Raw genomic sequence first — 7,575 nt, 5'->3', positions numbered from 1 at the left:
ATATTTCATTAATAGCAAGGGCTATCATGCCAAATAATAGCAGAAAAAATGAGTAAAAGAGGATTTGAGTGGAGTCTGACAAACCACTCAGCTCCTCGGCAGCCATCTTGTCATCTTGTTTAATCTACAGGTGGAATTGCATGTCCAATGATTTTGGAAGCGGAACGCACCACCTTCTCCAACTGCTTCCTCTCTGAAGAGGTGGTGTTACCGTACCAGACAGTGATGGAAAAAGATAGCACACTTTCCACTGTAGCTCTATAAAATTGGAGCATTGCATCCCTAGCTACACCAAACTTCCTGAGCCTGCGCAGAAAGTGAAGCCTCTGGTGGGCTTTGCTTATGATGAGGTTGGTGTTGACCTCCCACTTTAGAGACTGACATATTGTGGTGCCAAGGAATTTAAAACTGGACACTCTCTCCACTGCCTGGTCATTGATGATCAGAGGGGAATGAACTAACCTGTTTTTCCTGAAATCTATGATTAGTTCCTTTGTCTTATTGACATTTAAAAATAAGTTGTTCCCCTTACACCATACCTCTAAGGCTGCCACCTCAGATCTGTAGTCTGACTCGCAATTGTTACTGATCAGTCCTACAACTGTTGTGTCATCAGCATATTTAAAGATTTTAACATTGTCAGAATGGGACACACAGTCATTGGTGTAGAGAGAATAGAGCAGAGGAGAGAGGACACACCCCTGTGGGGCCCCGGTGTTGATAGTACTGGATTTGGAGAACAGGTTGCCCATTTTCACAACCTGCCTCCTGTCTGATAAAAAGTTTAAGATCCAGTGACAGAGGGATTGATTGATTCCCATCAGCTGGAGTTTACCAAATAATGTAATGGGTATAATAGTATTAAAAGCAGATGATGAACTACAGAGGTATCAAGCTGATGAGCCATACAATGAAGATGTGGGGAAGAGTAGTGGAAGCTAGGCTAAGGGGAGATGTGAGCATTTGTGAGCAGCAGTATGGTTTCATGCTGGAAAAGAGCAGATGTCATATTTGCCTTGAGAATGCTGATGGAGAAGTAGAGAGAAGGCCAGAAGGAGCTGCATTGTGTCTTCATAGATCTAGAGAAATGACTGAATGGTCTATCTTCAACATATCTCTGTCATCTCCTACAACCACATGTCCCATTAAGGTCACTCAGGTCTTCTGGATGTCCCAAAAAGAGAGATAATATAGAATAAGGTAAGAGAAACTAGTATGTTATGGTATAAAAAAATATTTAGATGCTGCATCAGGTTTTCAGTAGCTAACCAAAAGTTGAAAGAACCAACTAGTGTAAATAGAAGCTTGAGGTGGTGAAGAGGATCAATATACATACATATACATACAATTGACATTCATGAATATCATGAATAAAACAAACTCCGGCTGTGGCTCAGTAGGTAGAGTGGGTTGTCCACCAACCAGAGGGTTAGCAGTTCGATCCCTGGAATGTGCCACATGCCCAAGTGTCCTTGAGCAAGACACTGAACCCCCAGTTTCTCCCAGTGCTTGTGTGAGCGAATGGGTAGATCTGTCTGTGACTGTCAAGGGCTTATGTAAAAGCAAGGCCATTTACCAATAGGAGGTGCACCAAGTATTGCACTAAAAAGACATGAGTTGGTATATACTGTGCTCTTGTATGAATGAACGAATGAATGAAACCTTTATTAATCCTTCAATGGGGAAATTACAAAAGTGGGGGAGGAAAAGGGGAGAAAAACAAGAGGAGAGGAGAGGAGAAAAAAAGCAGCTCCCAGACTACACTCCTCTGGGGGAGTCCAGTGTGGGACCGGGAAACAAACCTCAGCAACAAAAGCACAAGAACTCAAAAAAAACTTGCACCGGGGGAAGAGGGAAAGGGGGGTGGAGGTGATCCAGCGCGGACAGGCATCCTCGGCTGCAGCCAAGTACGGCGCCAGCTTCGGACTCTGCCTGTCACACTTGGGGGTGAAAGCAGTGAAGGCGTGGGATTGGGGGTAGGGAGGTGTATTGCATATGTGCATGTGTGTGAGTGTCCTTGTCCATGTGTGTACATAAGCCTGAAGAGTCGCTTCGTCTAGCCTCCCAATCAGTGCCTCAGTTCGCAGGATGTCATCACGATAACACAGCAGGTTGCCATGGAGACGTCCCTGATTGGGTCCCAGATGAAGTCAACCAAAGGAGGGAGGAATAGGACAGAGCGTCTCACTGCAGCGATCTCCTGGGGGGTTTGTTCCAGCAGTGGCCTTGGCCAAAGCCGGCCGGGTCCGGAATGCAGATTAGATTATGATTGTTTGGGTTAGGGCGAGTAGTCGCATTTCAATAGACACGACTTACTCTGTTTGTCCTTTCTGGTTTTCAAATCCATTCATTCACCTTTGCAAAGCCAAAAGCTTCTCCAAGGTGTTATCCATGTTGTGGTTTATACCCACAGTCTGAGCACTAACAGCTCTGCTCACTCCAACAGTCATGTCGGGTAGCTTCATGGGGCTTTAGACTGCTGACACCAAAATCCGAATTTTCCGATTCACCAGGGCAATGCCTAATCCAATCAGCAGAAAGCCTGTTATCATGGTTACGAATATGTAAAGATCCTCGATGTCCTCGACAGAAAGAATCGCCAGGCACACGACCCTCCACTTCTCCCAGGAGTCCATCATGTATCCAGCGGCAAACGTTCCGTCAGGGCAGGCAGGCTCCCCCGAACCTGAGCTTCTCGTCGAGAAGATTCTGTCAATTGCACTGAGAGACCAGTTGACCAGTTCCATGATCATAAATTTGGAGAACAATGCGGAGAAAGGCTCCCAAAGTTTGAGACAAGACAGGACGAGACGTGAGAAGCAAAGCAGGAAAAGATGAGGGAGAGGAGAGAGAGAGAGAGATGCGTCCGCCTTCGTTGAGTGCTGGAGGAAATTGTATGTTCAGAGGAGAAGCTCAGCAGCAGCAGAGCTAAGGAATGCTGATGTTAAAGAGTCTGACTGCTGAGGGGACAAAAGAAGTCTTGAAGACCTCCTTCTATCACTGTGGGTGCAGCAGTCTTTGGCTGAAGGAGCTTCCTAAAGTCCCAACTGTCTCCTTCAGGGGGTGAGAGGGGTTGTTCCTGATGTTGGACAGTTTAGCCAACATCCTCCTCTCCCCCACCTGCTCCACTGAATCCAGAGGACAGCCCAGGATGGAGCTGGTCCTCTTGATCAGTTTGCCCAGTCTATTCTTGTCCCTCTCTGTGACTCCACCACACCAGCAGACCACAGTGTAGAAGGTTGCTGATGCAACCACAGTGTCATAAAAGGTTCTGAGCAGCGTCCTACACACTCCAAAGGACCTCAGTCTCCTCAACAGGTGGAGGAGACGTTGCCCCTTCCTGTATAGGACATTAGTGTTGTCTGACCAGTCCAGTTTATTGTTCAGGTGAACACCCAGGTATTTATATCCATCCATGATGTCGATGTCCAATCCCTGGATATTCACTGGTGCTGTTTGTGTTGCCTTCCTTCAGAAGTCAGTCACCATGTCCTTTGTCTTGGTGTCATTGATGTGAAGGTGACTGCGTTCACACCAGTCAACAAAGTCCTCGACCACCTTCTTGTATTCCAGGTCGTTCCTGTCCAATACCTGTCCAACGATGGCTGTCTCATGTGAGAACTTCTGGATGAGTCAGCTGTCTGTGTTATACAGGAAGTCTGAAGTGTAGATGGAGAAGAGGAATGGAGACAGTACTGTCCCAGGTGGATTCTCTGTCCAAGGTTGAAGCTCAGGGGAGATCATTGTTTCTCAGCTGCAGCCTTCAAACTCTGGAACAGTTTACCTCTGTAGGCTGTCACAGACACTGCCTGTTTTTAAATCCCTTCTTTAAAGTCATTTTTATTCTGTGGTGTTTAATTCAGTTTGAGAGCTGCTCTTTGCATTGTGACTTTTTATTGGATTTATCTAGAACTTTAAATTTAGCATTTATGTTACCTAATCATGATAGTTGGAACAATCACAGTGTTCCACAACAGAGATCACCCCGGAAAAAAGTTGTATAGAGATTAAATGAGAATGTTATCCATCCTTTAAATTACAGCAAAATTAAAAAAAAAAATAGCTAATTCTTAATCACAAAAGAAACATAACTTCTTCTGGTATCAACAGTATCCAGGAAAACCAGCAGAGTTCCTGATGTGTCACACAGGAACAGGAACACTGATATCAGATCCAGTCTCTGGACTATCTGTTAAAGTGAGTGATGGTCAAAGACAAATGGATGTGGAGATCTCCTCTGCTGCAGTGACAGACTCTGATCTGTACGACTGTGATCTGAGGCCACAGTGACAGGAAACCCACAGTGTGAACAAAAACACCAGCTGACACACTGACAAGCTGCTGGAAGCCTTTTTTCACACTGTTGAACTCAACTTTTTATCTCCACTAGAGGGCGACATTATCAAGTAGGCGGTGCACTACTTCTGCACTGTGTTCAACCATTGTGTCAATAATAACTGCTGCTGTGAAGAGAACAGTTGTCAGACTGAATGTTGAACATCAGCTAGTTTCTCCTGTTGATTTAAACCTTGTTGTACAGATGGAACATTGGCTGTGGATTATTCTTGCTGCTCTTTTCTTTGGTAAGATAGAAAGCTCAACATGTTTCCTCTTCAGACACTTGAAGACATTTAAAGTTGATTGTTCTCCTTCAATCAATCATCTTTATTGATTCATCTCTTCCTATGCATGTTCTGTTCTTCCCCAGAGTGTAAAGGAGAAGACAAAGTGATCCAGCCACCAGGAGATGTCATTGCTACTGAAGGAGACACTCTGACACTCAACTGTACTTTTGAAACAAGTTCTAATGCTCCCACATTGTTCTGGTACAAACAAGAATTAGAAGGATCCCTAAAGTTTATTTTGCTCCGAATAATGACAAAACTTGAAAATTCGGAAAGACACAAAGATAGAATCGATGCCGAGGTCAAAGACAAATCAGTTCATCTGGAGATCTCCTCTGCTGCAGTGACAGACTCTGCTGTGTACTACTGTGCTCTGAGGCCCACAGTGACAGGAAACACCAAAACTCTGAACAAAAACCTTTGGAGCAAAGACAACAGAATACTCCACAACATCCACTAGAGGGAGTCACAGTCCGGTTTCATAATGAGCCTCTTTTTCACCCAAACACATAAACACTGTTGAAAAAGCATCAGATTGAACCACCAACCATTTAACCTGCTCTTCCTCCTGAGCCACATCAAATACAGGACCCTACATACTTATTACTCTTTTTTTTTTTAACACCTCAACTTACTTGGCAGAATGGTGAAATAGAAATATAAAGACATTCTGTATATATAGTTTGCCAACAGTGGAATAAACTCTACAAATAAATAATTGCTTAATTGCTTAAACTATGAGAAGGTGTCAACAGAGGTCGGGTCGTGGTGGCAACATCTCAGCATGGAATTCCAGACCTCCCTGAACCTTCCCATTCTACAGGAGAAGAATTGAGGAGCACCTCACGGTCAACAACCCAAGAAGAGTGTGGCAGGGCATGTAACAAACTATAAAGGCAGCACCAACAGCCCCGTAAATGCAGACGCCCTGCTGGCTGAGGAGCTGAACTGCTTCTTTTCCAGGTTTGAGGTCAAAAACCCTGCAACAGACTCGCTGCCCCCACCACCTGCTAACCACCTGGTTCTCACTCTACAGGAGTATGAGGTGAGGTTTGTACTGAGGTCAGTCGACCCCAGGAAAGCTGCTAGCCCAGACGGAGTACCTATTAAAGTGCTTCAGGCCTGTACTGACCAGCTCACAGGAGTCTTCACAGAGATCTTCAACACCTCCCTGTCATAAACCATCATCCCACCCTGTTTAAAATCACCAACAATCATCTCCATCCCCAGAAGCCAGTCTCAGAGGACCTCAACAACTTCAGACCTGTAGCACTCACACCAGTGATTATGACGTGCTTTGACAGACTGGTTCTTCAACATATTAGAGAACCTTCCAACCACCTATGATCCACATTAGTTTACCTCCACTGAGGATGCCATCACCATAGTGACACACACTGCACTGAGCCACCTGGAGCACAGTGGAAGCTATGTGAGGAAGCTCTTCATAGTCTATAGCTCTGCATTTAATACAACCATCCCAGACATTCTGATGAACAAACTACTCACCTTAGGGCTCTCCTCCTCCATCTGCACCTGGATCAGAGACTTCCTCACCAACCGTTCACAGACTGTTAAACTAGGCCTCTACTTCTCCTCCACCACCATGCTCAGCACTGGGGCACCACGAGGTTGTGTGCTGAGTCTATTACTCTACTCTCTGTACACACCTGATGGCACACCAGCTCACCCCACCAAACACCATCATCAATCTGCTGATGACACGACATTCATTGCTTACAGGGATGAGATCCAAAGACTGACTACGTGGTGTTAAGTGAACAATCTCTCACTGAACACCACGAAAACTCTGCATGGAGAGGGTTCACACATTTAAGTTCCTGGGAACTCTTATATCAGACAACTTCTCCTGGTCTGCCGACACCACAGCAACAATAAAAAGGGCACAGCAAAGACTCCACTTCCTGAGGATGCTCAGGAGGAATAACCTGGAGAGGAAGCTGCTCATAGCCTTTTACTGGACAGACATTGAGAGCATTCTGACCTACAACATCTCAGTTTGGTATGCTAGCTGCTCGGCCACTGATAAAGCTCTGCAGAGGGTAGTGAAGTCAGCTCAGAAAATCATCTGCTGTTCACTGCCCTAGGAGGACATTGCCACCTCCCACTACATCAGTAGAGCCAGAAAAATCATTAAGGACCCCCCAGACCCCAGCCTCCATCTGTTTCAACTGCTGCCCTCTGGAGGGCTACAGATCTGCCAAGGCACCTCCAGACTCAGAGACAGTTTCTTTCCCAAGACCATCAACACGCTGAGCACATACAAGGCCTGACAAACCTCAGCCTATTACCTACACATTATTCCACCACATGCAATATCACTTCAATGATTATACCTGTGCAAGCCTCATTTCATTTGAATGCTGCTAATGCTTTATCCTCTAACCATGGTTCAAAGTATTCTTTTACTTAGACCATTCACATTTTAATATTTACTCATTGATTCTTGCATTAATTATTGTCAATTGTTGTGTATCCTCGTGTTTTATTTTGATGTCTCCTGTTTATTGCACACCAAGTGGAGTTGCACCTACATTTTCATTGTTGCTCTGTTATAATGACAATAAAGCTCTTTACCTTAGTTCCTCTTCGTATCCTAAGTTGTTCCCATGTGAGTTGAGATATATAATCCCTCCAGTGGAATCTGGGTCTACCCAGGGGTCTCCTCCTGCTGTTCCTGGTAAACCTCCAAAGGGAGGTGCCTGGGATGAATCTACACCAGATGAACCTTCTCTACTGGGCCCTTTAAAGAAGAAGCAGCAGCAGATGGACTCTGACCTGATAATGTCACTGTTGTACCATATTCTCTCCAGGTGTTGATGACTGTCTTCACTCACAGCAGCTGCACAGAGAACAGGAAGGACCTATAGTGAGTAGTGAGGACGGCAGAGAGGACCATTGGCTCACCACTACCCCTCCTCAGAAACAT

Source organism: Chelon labrosus (genome assembly GCF_963514085.1).
Source record: "Chelon labrosus genome assembly, chromosome: 6".
Lineage (NCBI taxonomy): Eukaryota > Metazoa > Chordata > Actinopteri > Mugiliformes > Mugilidae > Chelon > Chelon labrosus.
Note: the sequence above shows the minus strand (reverse complement) of the source record.